Source organism: Artibeus jamaicensis, unplaced genomic scaffold (genome assembly GCF_021234435.1).
Source record: "Artibeus jamaicensis isolate MK-2021 breed Jamaican fruit bat unplaced genomic scaffold, CSHL_Jam_final contig_233, whole genome shotgun sequence".
Lineage (NCBI taxonomy): Eukaryota > Metazoa > Chordata > Mammalia > Chiroptera > Phyllostomidae > Artibeus > Artibeus jamaicensis.
The window spans coordinates 33,436,034-33,461,818 of record NW_026521486.1 but is presented as its reverse complement, the minus strand read 5'-3'; the positions used below and the strand labels follow the sequence as shown (position 1 = coordinate 33,461,818).

The window sequence follows — 25,785 nt, the reverse complement described above, 5'->3', positions numbered from 1 at the left end:
CTTTTAAAAATTAGTTTGATAAATTATATAAATCTATTATCTGTATAAAACCAAATAACCAGAAAATCAACAGGAAAAACAATATCAAAAAATTGAAATAAGCAATTTTTTAAATAGTCGATGGGATGTCACACCTATATAGGCATTTTATGAAAAAATATTAAAATATAAGGCTCAACAGGACTAAAACTAAAAGTTTAAATACATGCACACCAGTTGTGTAATGTCGAAGGTGTTGATTTATTTCATGGCCAAAGACCGAACTTGGCTGAAATCTGATATGGTCACTTGACATGAGCCATTGGTATTAGCACTTAACAGGTGAGATAATAAACACAAAGTAGTTGGTGCTTATTCAATTCTACATTGAAACCATTTTTTCTTTCAGGTAAGTAGAATGTAGAATTTTCCACAGGTTAAGACAAAAATATGTAAAATGGGTACTTTCTTTTCTCTTTCACTGAGGAGTTTTTTACCTCCTCATTTATTAAATTTGAATTGTATATTCCCATATATCTTTTTTAGACTCTCTGTATTATATCTGTGTGATAGCTTTCGTTTATGTAACGACTTAGTAAAGTTTTATTGTTGTTGTTATTGTTTGGATTTTAATTCTTGTTAAACATTAGCCAAGTATCATATCTATCAGTGCTAGATGTGCACCAAAAGAATGCATACACACACGTGCAGACACGCACAGTCCTTCCTCCAAACCCCAACTAGTTTAAGGCCCCAACTCAAGTCGTAATGAATGAAACGAGCTGCCCTATCTGCCCACCTGTGTTAAGGTGTCCAGGATAGAGAGCAAAATCTAAGATCAAGTTATGGGCCGATCGAATTAGCTTTTCCAGCTCAATTGCAGGTACTGTGTTTTTCAGACTATAAGACGCACCTCCCATATTTGGGAGGAAAAGGAGGGTGCATCTTATAATCCGAATGTAGCTTACCTGGCTCCCTGTAAGGGGGGGGCAGCGGTGGAGCAGGGTCATAGGTTATTAAATATTTTACCACATGTTTTGCTTCAAAATTTTTTTTCTATTTTTCTCCCCTGAAACCTAGGTGTGTCTTATGGTCCAGTGTGTCTTATAGTCCTAAAAATATAGTACATTGTTTTGTTTGCAAATTTCTTAAGTGCGCTGCCTATGTTTCTTTCTTTAAAAAAGTTGCTTCTTCTTTCCTATTTTCTGTATTCATTAACTAATACATGAACTCGTTCACTAATATTTATTGGAATCCTGTATTTGAGGATCTGTTTTCTCCCAGATGTAAGCACTCGGGATGATCTTTTAAAACTGTATGCATTGGATAGAAATGTGATATCTCATTGCACTTTTAATTTGCCTTACTTCGATTATTACTGTATATTTATGTTTGGAAAACATATCGCATAAGAAGAAGAAACGAACCATCTTTGTATTGCTCAGTGAAATGAAGATCAGTTTGGCATATGTACAATGGAAGGTTGAAAATGGGTCTCGCACATGAGCCTAATGCATATCTTCCAGTGTTTTCAAAATGCCCTCATTTTTGTAAAAACAGTTTGCACGTCTTGACACATAGAACCGTCCACTTCAGTGGAGGAATGAGCAGAACTGTAGCAAAACCTTATTTCTCACAAAATTATTTTAATACCTTTCAGGCAAGAAATTAGTTTCATCAAGAAAATTGATTTAATTTGGAGAAGGTGCAGTATTGATAGCCATAACCAGGTTAAACAGTTTTTTCCACTCCTGTATCAGAAAATAGCTTCTAACCAGTATATAGCTCCAAATCAATTAGTTCAGTTTAAGGTTTTCAATTTTTATTACTATTCCTCCCATCTTTAGGACATTTGTTTTTCTGTGCAAATCTCTGAAGTTCTTTACAGAACTTTACAAAACAGACAAAATAACTTTATATGGCCAGCTGGCTGTCCCAAAGAAAAAAGTGCCATAGATGATGTTGAATTATTTTGGTTTGTAGAGTGGATAGTGACAAATGATTTTAATGAACTCTTCTGGACTACTTAATATTAATTTTTTTCTGTTTTCCATTGCCTGAATTCACTGAAAAATTAAAACTATATACAGTAAGAAAACTTACTTTCTCCCCAATGGCTTTGAAAACAGAAAATTTAGTAGTGGATTAATTTTTTTGAAACATCCAAAACTTACTGCATTTTAGAAACATAAATGGAAGAGAAATCCAGAATATTGATAATCCTACAAATACCAACTTTGCTGTTTGTCAGATCTGCACACTGTAGATTAGCGGCACGGTCTCTGACTGGCAGCCTAATGAGCTAGGCTGTTCCACTGAGACCGAAAGAGCAGTGGGTGCTTCTCATTGTCTTCCCCAGAGGTGCCTGTGGACATCTCACGCTGCAGCCTAGGAGGAAACCGTGAAGGCAGAGGATGGCTTTGATTTTTCAGTGAATGTCATTTTAGATGGTCTCCCGATGTGCCCCTTAGTTCTGATGTAAGAGCTCATCCTGCCGTAATCACGACCAGTCACAGAGAGATGGATTGCTTTTAATTGTCCTGTTTTTTTCCCCTGTTTTAAAAAAGTATTCTGTGCTTTAAATGTTCTTTGAAAGAAATTTTAAATCATAAGATAGGAACAAAGAAGCTTTTGGAATCAAAGCAGGGGAAAGCTGCTTGTGTATTTAAAATCTGTCTACGGTGAAATTATTTAAAGTTGTTCTCAGATCCGCATTCCTTTAACTAGTAGGAAATATCTTGCTTTAGATGTATTGATATATCCTCGTATTGCATTATACTTGTAAAATAATACAGCTTAGTTATAAATAAGGGAAACTTTGACAATGAACCTTAAATTCTTCCAGTAACGTCCAGGTGTGCTTAGGTATTCTCTACTGTTACAGATTTTAAAAAAACCAAGGGAGGGAATTCAGAGTACATCTAATCGATCTTTCCCTTTCATGGCACCGCACATAACCCATTACACTGAAGCAAAACTCTAGCCATAGAAAAGAGATTTAGCAACCTATTCTCAGTGAATACGGTACTTGAGTTACACATTTTTTAAAAATCATGTCATTAAGAAAAATCTGTGTAGTGATGAGTATCTCAACTTAAAAATTTATATTACAGTTAATTTTAATGAAAAAATAGAAAACTATGAAAAACAGTATCATCACCATGAATGTTGTTTAACAGTAAAAACCACTTGGTGGAATCACCTCATTTCACATATAAATTTCCTCTACTCGCCCACCCAGGGGAGGGTTTTCTGAAGTGAAATTCAGCTGCCAGTCTCGACGATCTTGTGATTTCAGAGTTATATATTAGTTTGGGATAAAAGTTAATTTTTTCCCTAATTTTATTGGAAGGAAGAAAAGGCAGATGACTTATTGCCTAAACAGGAATTTGGCCAATAAATCAGTAAAGCGTAAGATATGGAATTTGAATATTTGCACACTTAAGGATTTAATTTTATCATCTGGAAATCTTTGCTTTTGACTTCAAGACACAGCATAGCCAAATCACCATACATTGCATCTTTGTGCAGAAAACTTTTGTTCTTTTGGAAAATGTGGGTTTATAGAATATGTTACAAGCTGATAAAAATGAACTTTCAGCATCAAAATTTACAAATGAAGAACAGGAAGCATCCCAGCAAGAGCGGTACTATAGCAGACATAGTGGTGAGACCCCACTTTGGAGCCTGCCATCAGCTTCTTTGATTTGCCATGAAATAAACTGTACTGAAATCAGAATTTTAAGATTAGGATTATGATTTGCCTATTCTTTCAAGTTAAAAAAAAGAAAACCTTTAGATAAACTAAAATGAATTTTCGAGACAATTTAATATGAATACAACTGCTCTGTGGAATTTTTATTTTTAAAAATGGGTAGTCAGGCAGTAAATAGGATTTCAGTATGTCACATTTAAGGAGCTCTTTATATAGTGCCATAATTTTATGTATATAAAAAGATACATACATTTTGCTAAAATTAGCATAAGACCTCATATCTGGAGCTGTGTATTCCCTCTGTGGCAGTGTGGTTTTATTCTTTTCGTCTTCTATACCCTCATCCAACATATATGCTAGAGACATTTGCTTGAAAGGCAATGGTCAGGTTAAATCGCCTTTTTAAGTACAAGTTTAAAAATGGCATAAGATAAATTGCAGAAATGTCTTTAGTCGTTTAGAACCATATACTCTAAGATGAGACTTTTCCTGATAGAAAACTTTGTGTTCTTCTCTTTAACCACTGAACCCCACTTTCTCTTCTCAGTGTAAATGGGCAGATTAGACATTTCCAAAGTCTCGTTCAGTGTGAAGTTTTTCAGGTGATTTCAGTTTAATGTAGCCAGATAATTGTAGCTTCAGGGCTTAGTGAGGTTGTAAAGCTGCTAATCCAGACAACATTACCCAGTCACATGGCGTGCTAGGAGACACTTCTGCCTTTAATGGTCTCTCCCCATGCTGGCGATTCCTAGTTTCAGAAGTCCTATAAAAATGAGGCACACCAGGCCAAGATTACATCTGGAAAAAAGTCAGAATTTGCACTTTGGGGCAAACTCTGTGAAACATGATATCTTCTGCCAAAGGTACAATTTGATATTTTTGTGGCATTAGGTTCTATATTATTCCTTATCATCTCTAAGAAAAGTTACCATTGAATTGGAAAACTGTGTCTTTTGTTGTTGTCGTCGTCTAATGAGCGGCTGCCAAAGCAGCCATACTCTAAGCATTTATGAATAGTTTAACCAATTAGCGCAGTTATTATTTGGTAGGACTCTCTCTTTTAGTGGAGTGCAGTAATTCACTTTACATATTCAGTCCACTCAGAACCTCTTCTGAACGGCAATTGTAATGAGATATTGAATAATGATAGTGTTGGGGTTTTGAAGGTTGTTGCCTTTTTCTCTTACCCTGACCAAAATCTGATATTTCTATTGTAGTTAATATATAAACAGAGGCTTATAAATAAAAGGCAGATCTCTTCATTTGTCAAACCTTTGTTAGTGCCCGTGGCTCACACACTCATGAACAATTGGGAAATAAAACAGCACTGGGGAGAGGTAGCTCCCATGTGTTTAAGTTGCTTTGTTCGGCATTGAATGTCGGAGGTGGGCGGAAGTCTTCCCTGATGGTACACTTAAATGTGGCACGAACCGATGAGAATTCGGGTTCGAGTGTGTCTACGGGTAGGTTCAGGATTTGGACAGTGTGAAATGTGCGGGCTCTAAGAGTACAGAAGTGAAGGTGGGAATTGAGAGTTCAGGCATTGGGGGCCGTGGAGCCCAACAAGTCACCTTATGGCAGTAAGACTACTCCTTTAAGTGCCTAACAGAGCATAGTTCCCTATAGAGGCACCCTTTATTTCTGCCTTGCTCGTCCTTTTCTTTCTCCCTTCTCTTTCTTGCTGTGCCTCTCTACTATCAACCATGAGGGAAGGCGGTATATTTTACCCTTAGGAGGTCATCATCTATTATCCTTTCTTTCAGTAACTTTATGTTGTCCAAAATTTAATGTGTTGGGATCGTGATTATAAATTATACTCATTTCACTTTGTTATCCTAGAAGGAGTCTAACAATAAGAAAATGGAGCGTTTCCACTTGTATTTTTTCTTGGTCCCTTGGGTTACAGGGAGAGTGGTTCCTCTCTGGCTAAGGTTGTCGACTCCGGGAGTGTTGTTTTGCTTCTTAGTTATTATGGCCCAACAAGGGCCTCTCTGGGCTGTGAAGAGGAAGGACCAGGGATGCCTAAGGGCTGGCCTGGGAATGTTGACCTCTCCCCTACCCTGGTCACGCTCCTTCACAGTCTGAAAAGCCACACCGTTCTCAGCAGTGCAAATGTAGAAGGACCTATGCACCTGTGTGCACCTGTGGCAGCACTGTGCTGAAAGAGGCAGGCCTAGGGGGCACAGTGATGGGCAGGGGAGGTTCAGGGGGAAAGGAAGGAACGAAGAGGGAATCCTTCCTTCATTACAAACATGGGGGGATATTCCATGTTTCATTTAAAAATATGTAACTGTATCAGTTTTGTCATTCTAAATGACAATTAGGATGGAGTTATTTTGAATATAGTCTGGTAGCCATTAGATTCTTTTCATAAAAATGCCAAAAAAATTTAAACTTGCTTAAAACAACATCACTTTGATCTAATTGTATGTTAGAGTTGACCATCACTCATGCTTGATGCTCCGGAGAACTGAAAATAGCAGGCATGCCCCGAATGACGTATGTGAGCTAGCTGTGTAAGCAGGATTTTTACATAGGAAATGATAATTAAATGAGATAGTAAATGAATTGTAAATGCATTATTCGTGTGTCAAAAAGTGCAACCTGATTATTTCAAATACTTAGTGATTATTACTTTTTTCTTAATGGTTTATTTGCTTATTTCAAAAAAAAATGTCTAAGAGAGATTTCCAGGTTTAGAATTTAGATTATTCAACTTTTAAGTTAATTTGAAGGAAATGGCAATATAAACTTGGACTTCTAATTGTTAGAATGTTTTATTTTTAGTATTCAGTACCACATACTCACTTTATTGATGATTTTGGTATTTACTACTTGGAGTTCAATTAATCATTTAAGGTTCATTTGTTTCCACATCTCAGTGACTTAGCTAGCTTTTTTAGAATTGTAGAACATTGGAGTATCATAGTGCCCCAAATCTCAGATAGGAAGGATCTAGGGCAGCTCTGGCGACTCTGTCTCTGGAAGCTGAACACCCTTCTACCCCCCGCTACCCCCCACTTCCCTGGGGCTGCTACTGAAGGGATTCAGCTACTGTGACTTCCAGGGGAGGCCTGATATTGAAACATTTATTTGGACCAAATAACATGCTACATTCAGAATATCCATAAGCAGCCAGCACTTATACTCTATAGTCATGGCACCAATTTCTACAGAAAAGCAACAATTTGCACCTGTAATGATCAGGAGACTTTGGCACGGCTCCTTGCTCTTTTTCCCAAGTGGTGCCTTGTTTTGAGTTTCTAGAGGATGCACTGAGCAAACCAGATCCACATTGTATTTCTGAGTTGTAGATCCCAACCTGTTTTGGGGGGGCAGAGTACGACCTTTCACTGAACTCCCCAATGTGTTTATTACTTTCACCTGCTTTAATGCCCTCGTGACATGCTACCTGAATAACTACAAAAACACAGGCTATGTACGGCCATCATGGCTAAAGGCTGAACACTTCCACACAAGAAATAGTATCTGGTAAATGCCTCTTATTGCCAATCAACTGCTTTGCAAACTTCCTCCACTCTGCCGCTTGCTCCCGTTCATCCCCTAGTTTCCACTACTGAATTCCAGATCCTTCTAATTAGAAGATAATAAAACTATAACCAATAGCCCGGTGCTCGTCAGTCAGGCAAAGACTCACTGAAGTAGTCGCAGCTGCAGTGAATCAGAATTGAGGTCTTTGTGCTCCTGGCCCCATTTCTTCCCTGCTAGCCTGCAACAATCTGGAATTTTAAATAGTTTCCTACAGATATTCTAAATTTCATCTTCATTTCTGAAATTTCCAGATGGTAACACTTTTATCATTAAGTTAATGAATTTTATGTGTTCTCTGATTGATTAATGTATTGAGTTATATCACCAAGCATTGCTCCTTAGCACTGGATATACAGATTAACAGAGTATGAGAAGAAAAGAACAAGCCCTATCATCTGATTAGAGTTACTTCTTTATTACTTCCAGAATGACTATTACAGTTTCATAATTTTTCACTAAACAAAGTCTGATATATAAGTAACCTTATTTTAAATTCAGTTGTGTTACTCTCGAATACCTTAAATAGCTAACTTTGTGCCATTACCGTATAAAATTAGGAGCCTAAATCTCAAGTTATAATTAAGTATATAAAAAATTTAACACATATAATAAAGGGTACTTTCTTAAAAAGATAAACATTCTACCCTTCCTCTTCCAAGGGTTGTTTATCAGATTCATTTTGCTACAATAGTTCTATTACTCAGAGCAGAAGGCACATTTTAGCTCAGTATTTTGAAGATATTAATGTGTTATTAGTAGATTAATATACAGTGTTTGTTCTTGTTCTTTGGTTTCGTGTGTTTTTCAGTTAGTTGTTGGTTCTTTAGTTTTGAATAAACCACAGCAATACTTCACATATTTGAAGTCCGATGATCTCTAGCAATAAGAACATGAATCAAAATAAGCTTAGAAAATTTAAAATTATTTCATTAATCTGTGCCTCAAAACTACCCAGATTTACCGCTAAGGTAGATTTAAAGCCTTCTTTCATAATGTATATGGTTGTCCAGTAATAAGCTTAAGAGAATGTTTCCTAAACCCACAGCAGAATAATGTAGCAAATCGGAATGATGAAGGGCCAGTCTGAAGGCCTCACAGAGCGAGGCAGTGCAGGGAAGGAACAAAAATAACACAAAACAAAACAAAACAAAACATAAAAATCAGTGCAAGTAGTGCAGTTGTAATGGGTTGCTCCCCCATAGGGTTTCTTGTCTGCAGTGCTGTTGACATTTTGGGCAGGATAATTCTTTCTGCAGGGAGGATGTGGGTGGAAAGAGCAGTAGTTCTGTGCGTTTTAGGACTTTTAGCAGCAATCTTGGCTTCCATCCACTAGATGCCAGTAGTACCTCCCCCACTTCACTCAGTGTCCACACAAACAAAACTGTCTCCAGACTTTGACAAAGGTCCCTTGGGGGACAAAATCAGCCCCTGCTGAGGACCACTGATGTAGCATTTAACCTTGATAATCCTTCAAAATATAATTGTGCTGTTTCTTATACTAAGTCTTGCCATCAAAATGTTTATCTTCAGCTCTCTGTCTTTAAGATGACAGGTGAATACATGGTATATGTTAGAAATCTCTATATTCTAGTAATTAGAATTTTTAAAAAACTGGTGTCGCTTATACAATAAATGTCAGTGCTTCAGGAATCCAGGTACAATCCTCCATATTCCTGTGACACTGGAAAAATAAATTAGTGAATATCATTTTTTTGCAAAATTTTGCTCCCACAGTTACGCAGTCAAATATTATAGGCCCTCTGGAGGGGCCCCTTAAGCTGATACTAAAATTACCCTCAGTTTCCTGTGCACACAGTATAGGCAGTGGGTGGAAACAGCTGTGGCACAATGGGAAGTATGAGGGAGTTGGCCTTGGGCTCCATGTTTAGATCTGGACAGCCAAAACTGGATGTGAGTCAAAAGCTCACGAAACAAAGAAAGTTTCCCTAAAGATTGTTCTTGATAGTTTGGAAAGGAAGTTGTACCTTTCCTTTATTCTTTTGAGCACATTTTCCTGCATAAAAATCAGGACACATGCTCCTGTCTTTGATCTGTTCATAATTGAGCATGTTGGAAAAGACTGCTTGTATCCCCCCGCTTGTTCTTTCTATGGCTCTATGTTAAAAATCTCTCTGGTTATTTAATCCCAAATATGCATACGGGCCTTGCTTGTGCTGGCTACTACTCCTATATCCAACTGGGGTCAAGTGGCGCAGTTGAAAGTTCCATCTATTACATTCTTCTTTTTAACACCTTAAATTCAGAGAGTTCTCAAACCTTACCCACTAGGTAATCCCTTCAAGAAATCCCTTCAAGAAAAGGTGTAGAAGGAAACCTCTGTGGGAGATTGGCTGCCTGTCCGCAGCTACCTTACGTTAAAATTATCTGATGAAATGGGGGGGAAACTCCAAAAAAACAAAGCTTTGGATTTTGCATTGCCAACTTAAATTCAACTTTTTTCTTTAACATATTTTCAATATTATTTTTTGATCCCCAGTTTTGTAACTTGTACCTATATCCTCTTACCATAATTTTAATTTATGATCCTAATGTATTGTTTTTGTGCTATACTTTTTTGTGTATTAATGTTTTATCATTTCTTGTGTCTTCATAATGGTATATACTCATCATTTTTATTCCTGGTTACATTTTTGCTGTTTTATGCATTTCCATTGTAATTCATATATAGTTTAGAATGTTCTATAATTTTGTATACTCATCCCATTTCCTTTGCATTGATGAGTGTTAGAAGAGTTGTTCATTTACTGATTTCTTTTGTATGACTTGTATTATCTTGTATTTTTCTATTGATTTTCATATTTGTGTCTTTTATAAAAAGGTGATGTGTAAGAGGAACAACTATAATATCTATGTTCTGAAAAAAGTCTCTGAATATTTCATCCCTCCAACCCCCTAAAACCTACTCTAAAATCTCAAGTGTCAGAAAGTCAACCTGCTGTGGGAGCCCCACAGAGCTAGTGAGGACTGTGACGAACCCAAGAATGTGCATCTGTCACACGGGCAGCTTCCGCTTGGTGTCGGTCGATTGCTGGCATGTGCAGGGGTGGACGTGGCATTGCCAGATCTTCCAAGTTTTCCAAAGGTGTTAGAAATACGGATTTTCTCAATTTTTAAAAAACTGATTTTGATTTTTTTTTAGATTTTATTTATTTACCGTTAGAGGGGAAGGGAAGGAGAGAGGGAGAGAAATATCAATGTACGGTTGCCTCTCACGTGTCCCCTGCTGGGAACTGGCCTGCAACCCAGGCATGTACCCTGACTGGGAATTGAACCACAATCTTTTGATTTGCAGACCTGTGCTCAATCCACTGAGCTACACCAGCCAAGGCTTTCAATTTTTAGATATTGGAAAATGCTTTTTAAAAGTGTTGGTACTATACAGGTCGAACAGAACACAAGACAGTGGTATTCAATTACTTCTCAAAGCTGTTGGAGGGGCCATTAGGCTTGGGTGTATTGGCTGGCTGAATAATAATTAATTAAACTAGAAGATCACTCTTATCAATTAGTAATGTTTGATAATAGGGTCATGGATTAGTAATATTTGCCCTATTTTTTTCTGTCCTTGGACTTTTCTCTAACAATTATAATCTTAATGGTCAGGGTCTTTTCCTTTTTTAGAAATAGATTTATTTTTCTAGTATTTGGATCTTAAACATATTAAATATCAGTTGATTTCTCTTTGTGTTATTGCTCTTATATCTTTATAGTTAGCATGTAAAGTCCTGTCCTATTATTGTTATTTTGATTTTAATACTACCTATAGAACTCTTATTAAATATAATGGGATATGTCTCAAGTTTTCCTCAAATTATTATAAGGACAGAAATGTTAGAAAAATATAGTAAGAATTTTAGAGACTTACATAAATAGGATATTGCATGAATGAAGAAATAAAAACTGTTGAGTGGAGCGAAACTTAGAGTAACCATTGCTATTTTTGAAGAAATAATGTAATCTTGCTTGTAAGATATCATGGTGAACAGATGAAAAAAATACAAGCAGAATAAAAGGCAAGATGAAGTTAACTGGGATGGATTAGAGAAAGTGATTATTCGTAGACTGATTTCTTTCTTTTTTCTTTTTTAAAAGATTTTATATTTATTTATTTATTTATTTATTTATTTTTAGAGAGAGTGGGAGGGAGAAAGAGAGAGAGGAGCATCAACATGTGAGGGAGACATCAATGGGTTACCCCTTGGCCCGCAGCCCAGGCCTGTGCCCTGACTGGGAATCAACCAGCAACCCTTTGGTTCCCAGGCTGGTGCTCAATCTACTGAGCCACATCAGCCAGGGCCCTAGACTGATTTGTAAACCTGTTCAGAAAGTTTGAAGAGTTATGAAATTCCAAAGGAATGAATAAACCTATTGTAGTTTTTTAGATCCTAAATACCTTGTAGTCTGGACCCAGTGCAGTTCTAGGAACCTAGAGGACCATCAAACTGAAAGTAAATTGATGGTTTTTTGAAAACTTTGACATATATAACATCATTTGACACTTAAAACAACCCTGTGGAATAATCAGGGTATTGAGGAGAATAAATCTTTCCTAAAACACACAGTTCTTAGATGAAATATAACTTCAGGCTCCTTCTTTCCTAGTCTATCATTCTGTTGTGCCATCCTGCCATATGGTCACTGGTAAATGGTACAGCCATATCAATCACGAAATGTAGCTGGGAATCCTTACTCATTGTGGGTTTATGTGTGGAGACACTAGGTAAGGTTCTAAATAATTTATGATGTTTCTTTCACTTCAAGGTGGAGTTTTTGTTTGTTTGTTTATTTTTATACTGGTTTGAATGTACAAGCAGCTAATGGGTAAACCTCTAACAATCACTCCCTTTTGATTATGTAGTATTTTCATTTGGTTGAACTATACGCTTAAGCATTTTCTCCCTGTAGTTGAGTTTATGGTTGAGCCTGTTAATTCCAAACCCTTCCTACTGAAGAAGCGAGAAGTGAGGGAAGTAGTCCCAAAACAGTTCTAGGGGATTTTCTTGTTTCATCCATAGGCAGAGTTTACACTGATCATTCTAAACATGAATTTGAAAACACAGGGATAAATAAGGCTTGTCACTGAGCTTTACAGATAAAATGATTCTAGTGTGGCCACATCAACTAACATTTAAGAGAGGAAGCAGAACCATCGGGCCCTCTAAGTGATGGCTCTCGTCCTCCTACTGATCCATCTCAAAGTAAGAGCTTCAACATGAAGAAGAGAGAGCCAAGCCTTCCTTTCTATGAGCCTTATTGGTGTTCTTATTTGTTCTCTTAGTCTTGTTGAAGCCTGGCACTTTAGATATATGGAAAAGCTCCTGATTTGAATTCTGCAAAAATGCAGAATGCAGAATGAGATGAGGGCCTTCAGTAGTCAGGTTTTGTAACTCAACAGTTTGCTCAGTTTTCAGTATACTGTTTCATATTTGTGTCTTGTCAAGAAACAGGAAAGCATAAGCCAATATAACTGTGTGCTTCTGACACTGAATTTTACTCTATATGGAAGGTATTAGAAAACTTCTGACAATTGCACAAGTTGAGCTTGTGTCAAGGCACAGTGGCTGGTTTTTACTGTGATAAAAAACCTGATCTAAATTGATTTATTACTCGCAGGACAGTGTTGCTTTTTTTTGTTTTGTTTTCATCATCTGCCAGTTTGAACCTTGATCCTAAGAGTGAAAATTCACTCCAACAATAGGTCCTTTTTCATTGATTTCATCCTGTTCTCTCTCTCCTTCCTCAGGACCCCCCTCCCCCTCCTGGTGCACTTTTCCTGGGAGTAAACAGTAGATGGCACAGATATTAACACTGTGCTCCGGTACAGTGTGTTTGGGTGAGCTCTGTGCAATTTCCTGGCAGTCATAAATTAATTAAAAGTAGACAGGAACCACAGAAAAGGAAAGTTCTCCCTTTTTCTCCCCCTCCCCTGCTTTCTTTCTTTTTTCTGCGGGTAAATAGCTAGTTCCTTTGTCCCTGGCTGCACTATTTCATTTCTGCCATCATTGTCCTCATTGTTCTCTGAAACAGGAGGGGTCTGGGCCAGGAGCAGCAAGGTCTCAGCTAATGACGGGAAGTCTTTAAAGTTTGCGCTGCATTTCATCTTCTCTGTGGGAGTTTTAGGACGTATCCAGTGTTTGATCCCCACCGCGCAACTTTGCTTCTAGTTAATTAACAGATCCCCCATTACACACTCTCATCTAGAAGCACATGGGACGCCTATTGGGAGGTAATTCAAGGCCAATCTGAGTGATGGCAGGAATTAGAGAAATCAGTTGTTTTAGGGCTAATGTTGAAGAAATAAAGATGTCCCATTTTACTGATCTCATTTGAAATTTTTTTTTATTTTTATTCTATTGAAAAAAGAAGATAAGGGTGTTATTTCATCCATGTAACTTTACCCTGACTATTCAGGGTAGTTTGAACTTAGAACTCTTTATAACTGCCTGAAAGAAAAATAAAAAAGGAATAAAAATAAAGACAGACAATGTGATGAGATGTAGCAATGCTACCCAGAATCTTGGTCTCCTTCTGATTGCTAGCAGTCTCTCTCCTGCCCAGCCTGTTAGCCAGGTCACAACTGTCCATGGCAACTTCGCCAGGGCACACGAGGCAGAGTAGCTGGTGGGGGTATCTCAGGACTCGTTTATATTATCCAAGGCGAAATCATACGCTCTTCTAAGGTTGTTGCTTTTGTTCCAAGCGTGTCAAAGTGATTTACCCCCCCCAAAATAATAGCTGCAGTATTAGGATCACTTCTTCGTCTAGCCTCTTTCCGGGCGAATGTGGCAAGATAAAGCAAACCTGCCCAAAGTTAGACATTTGCATGTGAGTGCCAGGCAGAGAGCCCTTGTGTCTAGGGACTCTGCTGTCCCAGATCACAGAGAGCCCAGCTTTTCATGGCGTTTGAAAGGTCAATGCCCTGTACAATTTCTTACCCTGCTACAATTTCTCCAGCCCTATGAGCAATGACCCCCTTTATCTAATGAATTAGGAGCCACTCCTGCCTTGCAATTCTCAGTTCGACACTTGGCAATGAGAATCAAACCGGGGCTATTTAGTGCAGCAGTAAATGGCCCGCCACATTAGCCCCCTGGCATGCTAAGCTATTAGGTTGTTTTACTGTTGTTAAAGTTACATTTGTTAGGTGGAGTTGCTGCCCCTCCACACAAACTCAGCAGTGTCTAATACCAGAGGAGGCAGCACGCGTACTAAACGTGTGCCATCCAGGACCCAGACGGTCAGGCCGTGTGGCTGTGCCGCAGATCAGAAGCATTCTTCTGTCTGAAAAAGCGGGGCATGTGTTATTATGGCTGGAAAAAAAAAGGAAGCAAGGAAAGCAGATCAGTGGACAATCCTGGCTTTTGCACTTTGCTGTGACTAAACTAATTACATGGGCTTGATTAACCATTTATTTATAAGGGTTCTTTAGCATACGGCTAATTGTCATAGTGCCGTACAGAAGGAAGGCCAGGGGTGAGAGGCCCTGAGTCAGCTGGGGTGGCACATCACAAACCAGCAGCCTGGGCTGCAGACACATGGGAACTGGGTGGAATCCTGCAGAATCAAAAGATAAGCATGGAAATGAAGGAGAAATATTCAGAATGTTTCAATGGGGTTGTGTGTGCATACGTGTGTGTGTGTGTGTGTGTGTGTGTGAGGGAGAGAGAGAGAAAGAGAGAGAGGGAGAATGAGACTATTTCTGCAAAGAAAGGAAAATGCCAGGACTATATAGCTCCATGCAGCCAGCTTGCAGGGTTGAGTTGGCATTTGGTAACTTGGTAGCGGCTGCCAGTGTGTGTGTGGTGGGAGAAGAGGGAATAGACAACAAGAAAAACACATAGAGCTTAAAAAAAGATGTAAAATGATTCACTTCATGCCATATGGACTAAAATGTTGTCACAAAAATAAGGCCAAAAAATAGTGCCAGGTTAGACTTTTAGTTCAAAAATATATGTATAATCATCCCCATGAACATGAATTTTAATTAGTATTTTGATAGAGAGAAACCAGATATTTTTTTAACCTGCTCTGTTCTTGTTTTCTGTTCCTCTCCCAGTTTTAGCCTCCATTAAACATTCATATACTGTATGTTTTGTGTCTGTATGAGGAAAATGCCTTATCCCTGGATCGGTGGGAATGCAAACATCTTGGTTTTCTGTGGCATACAAAATATCTTCCCAGGGAAGCTTGCACGCAGAAGCGAGTCACTGGGAAATCTAGAGCTCTCTCTGAGCCCCAGGAAGGAAGGAGGCCATATGCCTTTTTCCTTTGTCAGTGGGGCATCTGCACCCGTTTGGTTCCCCAGATCCACTCGTCACACCCATCCACATCTCATCCCTCTGGGATGCCTTTTACAAGTGAAATACGTTTAGTTAGTTATACATACATAATGCTCTGTGACAGGGCAGTTTTAGAGATAACTTAATAAGACTGTGACCACAGAAACTTAAAAAAAATAGACCCTGTAACTTCTGGGTAAATAAACTTAAAGGCCCACATTTTACTTATTAGTTACACTCTACCTACTTCTAAAAAGGATTCGAGATGACATGGCACATCGGAAGGTGCGGCGCTGAACGATCGTCCCTTCACAAAGCTCTTTCCCACTTTAAATGAGGTGCTTCGATTAATGCCCTGAATGTGATAATGAAATGGTGATACAGTGAAATGCTTATATTAGCAGTGATTTTGTTGCTTAGGCAGCCGTCCACACCCCATTTTCCTCTCTGAAGCAATTCAGATGAATTCAATATTTGAATTAAAAATGATACAAGTGAATGAAAACCTGGTATTAAAAATCAATCGAATCTTGGTGGGAAAGCATTAACCTGTGTTATATTCTCTCTTAAAATCCCTGAGCTTCCTCAGAGCATTAGCTGTACTTCATTCAGTCTGCTCCAAGGGCAAAGGTAGAATCAACACTAGTCTTAGGTAAGGTACATTTTACCTCCCTTTGGAGGGTTCTCAAGGATTTCCCAGTCTTTTTCTTATATTTCGGCAAGCTCTAACACAACCATTCTTTTTTTTCCTCTTACCTTTCTCCCCTGAGGAACCCTGCTCCATTAAGCAAGAGAGAGATGCCTCACAGGAACGTGTTGAGTAAAACCCACTTGGTCCTGGCAGTTTTCTCTTTGCTTGTTGTCTAACCTCTACTTTCCCCCCAAACCATTAGTCATGCTTCCTCTAACAGTTATGGCAATACAAAGGAATGTGTTACTGGACACACAATGACCTTAAGCCATGAAATGAGATCCATGTCCATCCATTACACTGGGACTGCAGTAGAGATTGTCTTGGCGTTATGTTTGGCTGCCTCATTTTTGGAAGAGTGGAAAAAAGTTAATCGCATCTTCCTGCCTTCAGAGTTCTAACTCGGACAGATTTCCTGGAAGTTATTGCCATGCTTTTGCATCGGATTTCTATTGGATCCAGCAGATCCATTCATCCATTCACTCAATCTGTCACTATTATCAAGCCCTAAATACATGAGTTCTCCACTTAAGGAAATTTAAGGGTTGTTCCTTGCTACAAAGATGTTTACACATAGGAGAATATTTCCTGTCTCATGCTTTTAGGACTTCTTGTGAGTTTAGATTAGTTTAGGGTCTCAAAGTCCTGTGAAATGAAGAAAAATTTAGAAAAGTTCTAAAATGTGTTTCTTGCTCTTAATACCAACCAAGACTATTTCATATTTACTCACAGAGATCTATATTCAAGAGTAGGAGTAAAATTGAACTCTACTGAAAGCATCAAAAGTGATTTGGGATGACCAAATTTACTCTTCTCTCACAGGAGAAATGGGGAGGCAGCTGATGCCAGCTCAAGTAGATAGAGTAAGGCAACTTTCTTTTCTGAGTATCTTACGAAGATTTGAAAGAATGCTGAACAGTTATTAATTGTAACAGTATTTGCAATTGTCAGGTATTGGAAATAATGTAAATTTCCATCCATAAAAGAGCTTTTGAAAAAATGGACGTATGCCCAGTTGTGAAAAATAATGAGGAAGGTCTCTGTGTACTAGTGTGGAGATATTTTCAGGATACATTGTTAGTTGAAAATTTTTAAAAACTTAAAAGAGTATAGACAGTATGCTATCTTTTGCATAAGAAAGAATAACAAATAAGCAATAAGTATGTGCTTATTTTTACAAAAAGAAATACAAAAGGATAAGCCAGAATTAATGAAAATAATTACATATAATGTGTGGATGGGATTGAATAAAAGGGAGATGAGTGGAAGTAAGCCTCCTCAGAATTATCTTTTTATATACCTTTTTTTTTAAACTTTTGAACCATGTGAATATCATATGCATATGTTCAAAATTAAAGTTTAATCGACTGGGATGGAAAAATATCTGTGATGTTAGATGCTAACATTAGTAGAAAGCTGAATGGTATAATCATTGTCGAGGGTACTTCTGACCAATACTTTACTAGAGAACAAAGAGGAAGTGAGGGAAGAGCATTTAAGAGATGTATATCTATCAAAATGTATGTACAACTACATATTACTAGAACTTGCCCATTAAACTCAATTCTGAAATTTTAATTTTTAAAAAATCCTACAACTAAGAAACCCCCCTTTTTCTTGTCTCATGTACCCCTTTAAGAAGAGAAGAGAATAAGTGAAACTATTAGCAGTTTTCTGTACTTTGGCAATAATTTGAGTCAGTGATGTGATTTCACATCATATACTCCGGGGCACAGGGGACAGAATCAGTGCATTTGCTATGCCAGATCCTAAAGTCATTATGATCATGAAAAATATTATACATTACAGGGAGTATTACTTGCTTCCTGAGGCTTATTTTTTTTCTATTTAATTTTTACTTACCATACAAACAATGGCAATAATGTACCATTTTCTGCTAATGTGTACCAGCTCCCTGAGAGTGTTATATGCTTTTGGAGTTCACTCTTTTGGAACTAAGAAAGTAATTATTAAAACTATGTTAAGAAAACAAAATATTATATTGGAAAAAATTAGAAAAAAAGGCCTGAGAATTGTTAATGTATTCACCTAATGGGTTTCCAGCAGCCCAGAGTGTTCAAGTTGTAAATGTTGTCCTAGCTTCTGCCATACACAACTCTGACTCACCATGTTCACATAGTTCTTTCATGAAACAGAGTTGTGAAGATGTGTATTATTTAAAAGTTGACTTGTCTTGGGACTACTTTTTAACAAAAATAACAAAGAAAACCTGACTTTGATGATGGTAAAGGACAGCTCCACTTTTAGTCATGATGTTGCCGTTCACCTGAGAGAAGCAAAGGAAGCTGGTGGATGTAACCATGAAGTTCCCCTTCTTTATAGGTGTAGAATTTGTGTTCAATCTCACAAAAATTTATTGGCAGCTCCTGTGTGTCTTACACTTTAGTAATAATTCCTTTTACCCATTGACCTTCTAATTAAATAAGCAAAATTTTATAGAATGTCACGCAGTGCAAGGCAGTCTTAGAATTAAACCCACTGCGTTGAGAGAAAGCAAGATGACCCGCGTAAGATACAGGGTGAGAACATGGTATGCTTCTAAGGAGAACGGAGGGAATTCAATCGCCTCTGCTAGGGCAAGGTTTTATTTACCACGTGGGTCAGTGATCACAATCTTAAAGAAAATTGTATCATTGTCCATATCAGTGCTTTTCATCATGCAGTGACATAAGAAAAATTAATGAAGTAGAAACGTCAGTTCTCCATATGAAAAGCTGTGAAATATATGTCCTTCCAGCCAAAGGAGGCAAGATCTGGACTTTTTTTTTGAAACGTGGATGTATAGAATAAATATGCAACCCTCCTGATAATGTTGGCTGATGACATGAGATTCACCAACTGTAATTCTGGCACAGAGAGGCCCACACAGAGAGGCACACACGGAGCCTGCAGACAAGTGCACGCGCACAGACCCCCGGCACGTCCTTCATCATTTGCTATCTTATTTACATTTCATTTGCTACAGTGTATTCTATCATTTGAACTTTTAAAAATATATTTCAGTGTTACTTAGGGAGAAATAGGAAATAATGTGATTGGCTTTCAAATAGCTTATTACCATTCAAATACTCTCAAGATAAATTATATTAGGGAAAAAACACACACACACCCTGTTTTAGCTTCTGAAGCATTTTAAATGGAGACTTAGCTCTAAGTAATCAGAATGGCTTTAGTTGTGCGGAGCAGCATTAAAAGCCATGTCCACTAATTGAGTGAAGTGGCATTACTGCAGCAGCCCCGTCCCCTCATTAGATGATCGTGCAGACACTGTTTCCTCCTCCTGGTTCCCGGGTTCAATCTAGCAGTACGGCTGGCTCGGATGAATAGCAATTCATTATGACACACGATGTCCTTCCAGTGAGACAACAGTGTGGAGCCCATGGGGCATCTGTCTGTCACTGGTACTTCTTGATCACATTTCTTCTACTTTAGCTCAGGCACCACCTTTGCATGAACCTTCTCACGCCTTTAGCTAAGTGGTGATTTCAGGTACACCTTGAAGAATGGCATTTGCTTGCCTTCCGTTAATTTTTATAGAGAGGAAGAACGTACCTAACAGTAGACCAGATCAGTCTGAATGAAGCCTGATGCCATGTTCTAATCGAAAGGAAGTACAGTGCGTTCTAGTGTACATGCGTGCAAGGACTTCTTTTGAAATGCAAATTACCTCACCTGTGTCTATTCATAGAGAATATTCATAGAAAACATAGAAATAGAATTTCCATAAGGTTACTCAATGTATTTTGGGGGATGTCAGGTGCGTATGATGAGCATGGCTTTCCTACTCTAAGGAGCAGGCAGAATGCTGCCAAAGGGGGGAAGAGTCCAGCAGGCGTGCAAGTGGATACTTCCTCCTAGCAACTCTAAATTGTATGTTTGTATCGATCAGTGCATTGTGCTGATTCAGATAATTTCTTTTGTGTATGGATGAGTGACTGAAGACTATCCATAAAGGGTGTCTAAGTAATATCTGGAAGTAGCACTTTCTCTGCAATCCTTAAATTGATCATGAATGTAGAAAAGGTTGTGTCTATTGACCAATTGACTCCATGATGTTGGAAGTGGTGGTGTTTAGTCAGTATGAGGTACAGACCAGTTGGGGCACCCACTGTTTTCCCAGGACTGAGTTTAATCTCACTGTGGGAAGTCTGCTCCAAGTGATGTGGGCCTGGTGGGACTTTAACAGCTTTAAAAGCCTGCCTACCCACATAGCATTTAGTGCTTGAAATTCCACTATTGTACTTATTTTTGCAGTTCTTTTAAGACAAAACAACAAAAAAAACTTTTTATGACATAATCTAATTGCTTAAAATAGCTAATAGAGTACCATTAGTTATGAGTAATCATTTATTCACTTATTCACGTAATATTTCTTTCTGTTAACCCTATTGTTCCATGAAATGCACTCTAACAAATTCATCAGTTCAGAACTGGTGCCCGTTACCTCATTTTACAGAATTCTTGGATGACATAGGCACGTCTACTTTTACATAGTAGTTTTCAATGTGTCTTGACTGAGTGCCTGCTTTCTTTACTGAATCTGCTCCATCCAAATTCAGTCTTCACAACTGCAGTGAAGAGCAACAGCATCCTTTCAGTTGCTCATTCCAAATACCTGAGTCATCCTTGATTTCTAGCCTTCACTCATACACTCATTTTGACTGGAAAGTCCTATCTGAATTCATTGCTGCCACTCTGGCTCAAGACAGCAGCAAACTATATTGCTCTGGCTGGTGTGGATCAGTGCATTGAGTGTGGACCTGCGAACCAAAAGGTCAGCAGTTCAATTCCCAGTCAGGGCACATGCCTGGGTCGTGGGCCAGGTCCCCGGTAAGGGGTGTGTGAGAGGCAACCACACATTGATGTTTCTCTTCCTGTCTTTCTCTCTCCCTTCTCCTCTCTCTAAAAACAAATAAATAAAATCTTTTAAAGACAGATAACAAACTATAACCTGGAATGTTAACATAGACTGTACCTTTATATCCAACCTCAGTCTATTCTTCACATGCATCTGGAAATAAAAGGGGGGCGCTGTGGTTGTTAGAGGCCTGGAACTGCTGCTGTTACTCAGTGGGCTCGATTCAGAGCTGCTGAGTGACCTGCCATGTGCTCAATGGTCGAGGCAGAGAGGAGTTGCCAACCCGACAAGCCAACAGCACCCCTGCTGAGAGAGAAAGACCTACGAGTCCCATCGTATACCACTTCTGCTTAAACCCTTCCAGTGGCTCCTTATTTTTCTGTGAACAAAAGCCATATTCCATAGCGGTTACAAGAGAAGAGCCTCCAGCATCTCACCCAATCTGCCTTTGCCCCCTCCCTCACTTACCTGATTTCGGTTTCTGTTACTCTCTTTTCCTCACCTCCATCCAGCCACTCTGAAAATATAGTCACATTAGCTTGTAATTCTCACTGTGAGTAGTTCTTTATATCCAACATGCATGTGTCTCAATCTCTCAGCTCCTTTCTCAGATGTCCCTTTTCCCATTACCTGCCTTAAAATTATAGACACTCCTTTTTGATTCCTACTTGCAAGCTATTTGGTCTCCAAAATAGTTGTGACCATCTAACTTATTGTCACTCTATATTCTTATCTTTCTTCATTCATCAGATTATAAACGTAGTAAGATTTTATGTTTTGTTCCCTGTGTAATGACATTGCTTAGAACAATATCTGGCACATAATAGGTGCTTAATAAATAGTATTTGAGTGAATTAGGTTAAAGTCATTCGTCACCATTGCATTAAGGAAATGGAGATATAAAAACTGAAAAGGCAGTCAATTTGTGGACACACAACTAGTAAAGAGAAGAATTTACACATGTCCTCATGAATATATTTATTCATTCACCTACCAAGTGTGTATTAAAATACCAAGTGTGTATTAAAATTCAATTTAAGTCAGGCACTGTTCTAGGTGCTAGAGATAAAGCAATGAATACAACAGGCAAGTTCATGCAACAAACAGGTTTTAAGCAGCATGCATGAAATAAAAGGAAAAAAAGGAACAGTGACAGGTAGTGGGAGGAGCCTTCCAGTTCTTGTATTTTTCCTCACTGTAGCCTGACTAGCTCATTTCCATATTAGTATCACTTACCACAATAGCTACAAATGCCTTGAACCAGGTCCTCTGGCCAGCCCGGATCTGCTTTTCTACCTGCATGGTCTTCAAAACCTCATCCTTGAGGGATGCCCTCTGGAAAAAGACAATGATCTCAGACTTCTTGATGCGTAGGCAGAAGAGATAGATCTCCTTCAAGGAGCTGATCTTCATGTGCTTGACCAGGCAGCCCAGCTTGGTGACAGCGGTCCACTCCTTGTCCTGGGCCTTGCCTCCTTGACCACTACAGCCTCCCACCTGCCTGATGCAGCCGTGACCTTGGTCCTGAATGCTGCTGCTGAATTCTCTGTGGAAGCTCTGGCCTCTCATTCTCAAGCTCCATGGCCTCTGTAGCACCTACATCATCTGCCATTTGCTGGTTTTTTTGAAGGAGAAGCTAGTTTTTTAATGTTGTTCCTGTTTTCAATGTACTAGCAGTTTTCTACATCTATTATTAAATTTATACTTAAATACTTTATTCTTTTTCATGGTGTTGTAAATTAAATTGTCTTTTTAATGTTACAAGTACTTGTAGAATATCAATTGGTAGAAATTCCATTGATTTTTGTATATTGGATAAGTATTCTGCAACTTTATTTAACTTGTTTTAAGTTTTAATATTTTTTAGTGAATTCCTTAGCATTTTAAAAATAACGTTATATACAAGTAGAGATAGTTTTATTTATTTCTTCTCTTGTGATATGGCGATGTTTTATTTCTTTTTCTTTCCTGATGACCCTGGCTCTAACCTCCAGGACAGTGTCAAAGAGGAGTGGACATCCTTGTCTTATTCCTGATCTTAGGAGAAGAGCACTCGGTCTTCCGCCCTTCAGTGTAGTAATTGTGGATGTTTTTTATAAATGCTTTTTATCAGGTTGAGGAAGTTTCCACCTGTTAGTAGTTCGTCAGTGTTTTTGTCATGAAAGGGTATTGGATTTTTCTCAAGTGATTTTCAGCATCTGTTGAGGTGATTATATGGTTTTGGCTTTTATTTTATTAGTATGGTATGTTACATTATTTGATATTTAGATGTTAAACCAACTTTGCATTCCTAGGGTAAATCCCACTTGGTCTTGGTATATGATTCCTTTTACTATTTTATATACTTTAAAAGAATTTAGGCACTTCAGAGATCACCCAAAATTAACTGAGGCCTTTAAAAATGAAGATAAAAAGTCTTATGTAAACTTGTAATCAAAAGCTATACAAGTGACCTTGTCCTAGGTTGCCTGTAAATCACTGTCTCCAGTATGTTAGACCAGTGTCCCAGAAGTGGGACATTAGCCTGAAAGAGTCATTCTGAAGTCATGCTTGAAATACTGATCACACAAACAGCTTGGTGATACCAGCAACTCTACCATCCCAGAGCAGAAGATTTATAAAATTTATATTTTTCCAATTTTCATAATTCTGTTGTAAACAAGACCACAGAAATCATTAATAAATGTTTAAACATTATAAAACCATAGAACTTAATCATTTTGGAAGCCAGAGCTTAAAAAGCTGAGAATAGCTGATGAGCTTTCCCTTACAAAAACTATTCTGTATTCACAAATGAATAATAAAATCAGGATATTGAATAAAATAGTTTATGTATTATACTTCTTTCATTTTTAAGTTCATGTCAGGACTATGAAATCATTTGTGGATCGGTAAAATAAGCTTTCTAGAGGTTACATTTCCAAAGACCTATAGCTCTTCTGTCGTGGGACCAATGAGTCAATCCCAGTCTCAGTGACCCGAGGGTCAGTCTCTGGTAAAGTGACTGAGTGTAAATAGGGTGCTTCTGTTTTTATTCTACTGTCTTTGTTGTTGTTTTAACCTAGAAAGTATCCAGTGAGTTTGTAAACCTCATATTTTTGTACAACTTAGTGTCCTAGTATAATGTAGCACTGTGCTTTGATAAGTGCTAGTCTGTATTTAATAACTTTTAGTGCCCATTAGCATGTTTTCCATAAAGTACTGTAGCTGTAAGTAATGTTGTATTACAGGTATATTTCAGGTTAACCATCTTGGACTATAAAGAGGGTTAAAATTGTTTCTCTCAATAAAACTGGGCCTAGAGCTACCTGCACACATATGTGCTTATGTGATGAAGAATAATATAAAGATTTATAAGAAGTGAGTTAATTGGTATAGCTCCAAAATAAGTGGTGTGGTATGTGTATAATTATGTGTGTATGTATATATATGGCTCATATTTTTATATTCAAACTGTCATTTTATCTTGACCATCATTTATAAAAATTTGTTTTTCAACTGTTTATTATTCATTCATCAACCATTAACTGGCATAGTCCATGAGTCTGACTATGAAACTGGTCTTTCAAAAGTTATTACAAGGAAAATTACACAGTACTTCTTACGCAGTTTAGTTGTAGGAATCTTGTTTAACTCTATGCTGTTTATTTTTTTCACCTGAGTGTATTGAAATTACTTTGACTTCTTGCTAAATACTTCTCTTTTTTATATTTTTTAGCATTGCAAGCTATAGATACTATCGAGGACATCGGGAGTAGGAGAGATTGGACTGGGAGACTCAACAGGTCAGGACAGTTCATTATCATTTGCTGATCATTCTTTTGCCATCAGTTCTAGAGCTCTCATGCCTCTTGCCACTTGTTCTTGTATGTACTTGGTATGTTCTTAGTTTTGCAAATCAAGACTAACACCTTTATATAGAAATGTATATAAACATTTGGGTGTCCTCTTTTTTAGGATTTAAAGATGAAAAAATAATTTAAAGAAATTTTCAAGATGAGAAGTACATATCTGAGCTAATAAGATATATAGATAGCTACCCTGGTTTCTATTATTGTTTATGGTATATAAATTGTATTGAAGTGAAGGTTTCCTGATAACATTTCTGGATTCAAAACCTTAGGACATATAAAAAATGTGATTAGTTATGTCACTGTAATAGGAGAGTGCTTGGCTCAGAAACCAAGTTTCCTTTTTTCTCTGCTCTGCTCCTGGGTTGGGGCATACCTCTACAAGCTCTTGACACTCTTCAGAACAACCCATTTGCTAACATTAATTTTATGTGCTGCATGTTGACTACCATGTGTAAAATAAAGGTTAATCAGAACAGACAATTTCTATGTAAATAGGAAGATTGAGACAGTCAGAGGGTCTACTCTGAGCATTTGTCAGCCATTATGGAAGGTTTGGTGGCGGGCACACTCCTCAGTGAGCTGGAACCATGCTGACTGACACTTGCAGTCCCATTGCCCTGGGTGTCCCTGTGAGTGACTGATGGCTTTATGTTCACCAGCTTCAGAGACGCCTCCCACTTGCTTTAAACAGTGATTACAACTCTCACTACTATTGCTTAGTTGTTGATAGAACGTGGGGATCCTTTGCCTCTCTGTTACCCTTCCGGCGTTACTGTGTCCACAGCTCCTGTGGAGTTTGACTCAGCTCCTCCACA

At 38.1% G+C, this 25,785-nt stretch overlaps 1 protein-coding gene across 7 annotated transcripts in view; it reads left to right on the top strand.

Annotated features, from left to right (window-relative positions):
• The window catches only part of SOX5 (SRY-box transcription factor 5), a 929,786-nt gene that overhangs the window by 289,886 nt on the left and 614,115 nt on the right, over positions 1-25,785 (top strand). For all 7 annotated transcript variants that reach the window (XM_037144816.2, XM_053661997.1, XM_037144815.2 and 4 more), the window contains one exon: positions 24,835-24,901. The gene's annotated coding sequence lies outside the window, so the exon portion shown is untranslated. The remainder of the gene's footprint in view (positions 1-24,834; positions 24,902-25,785) is intronic.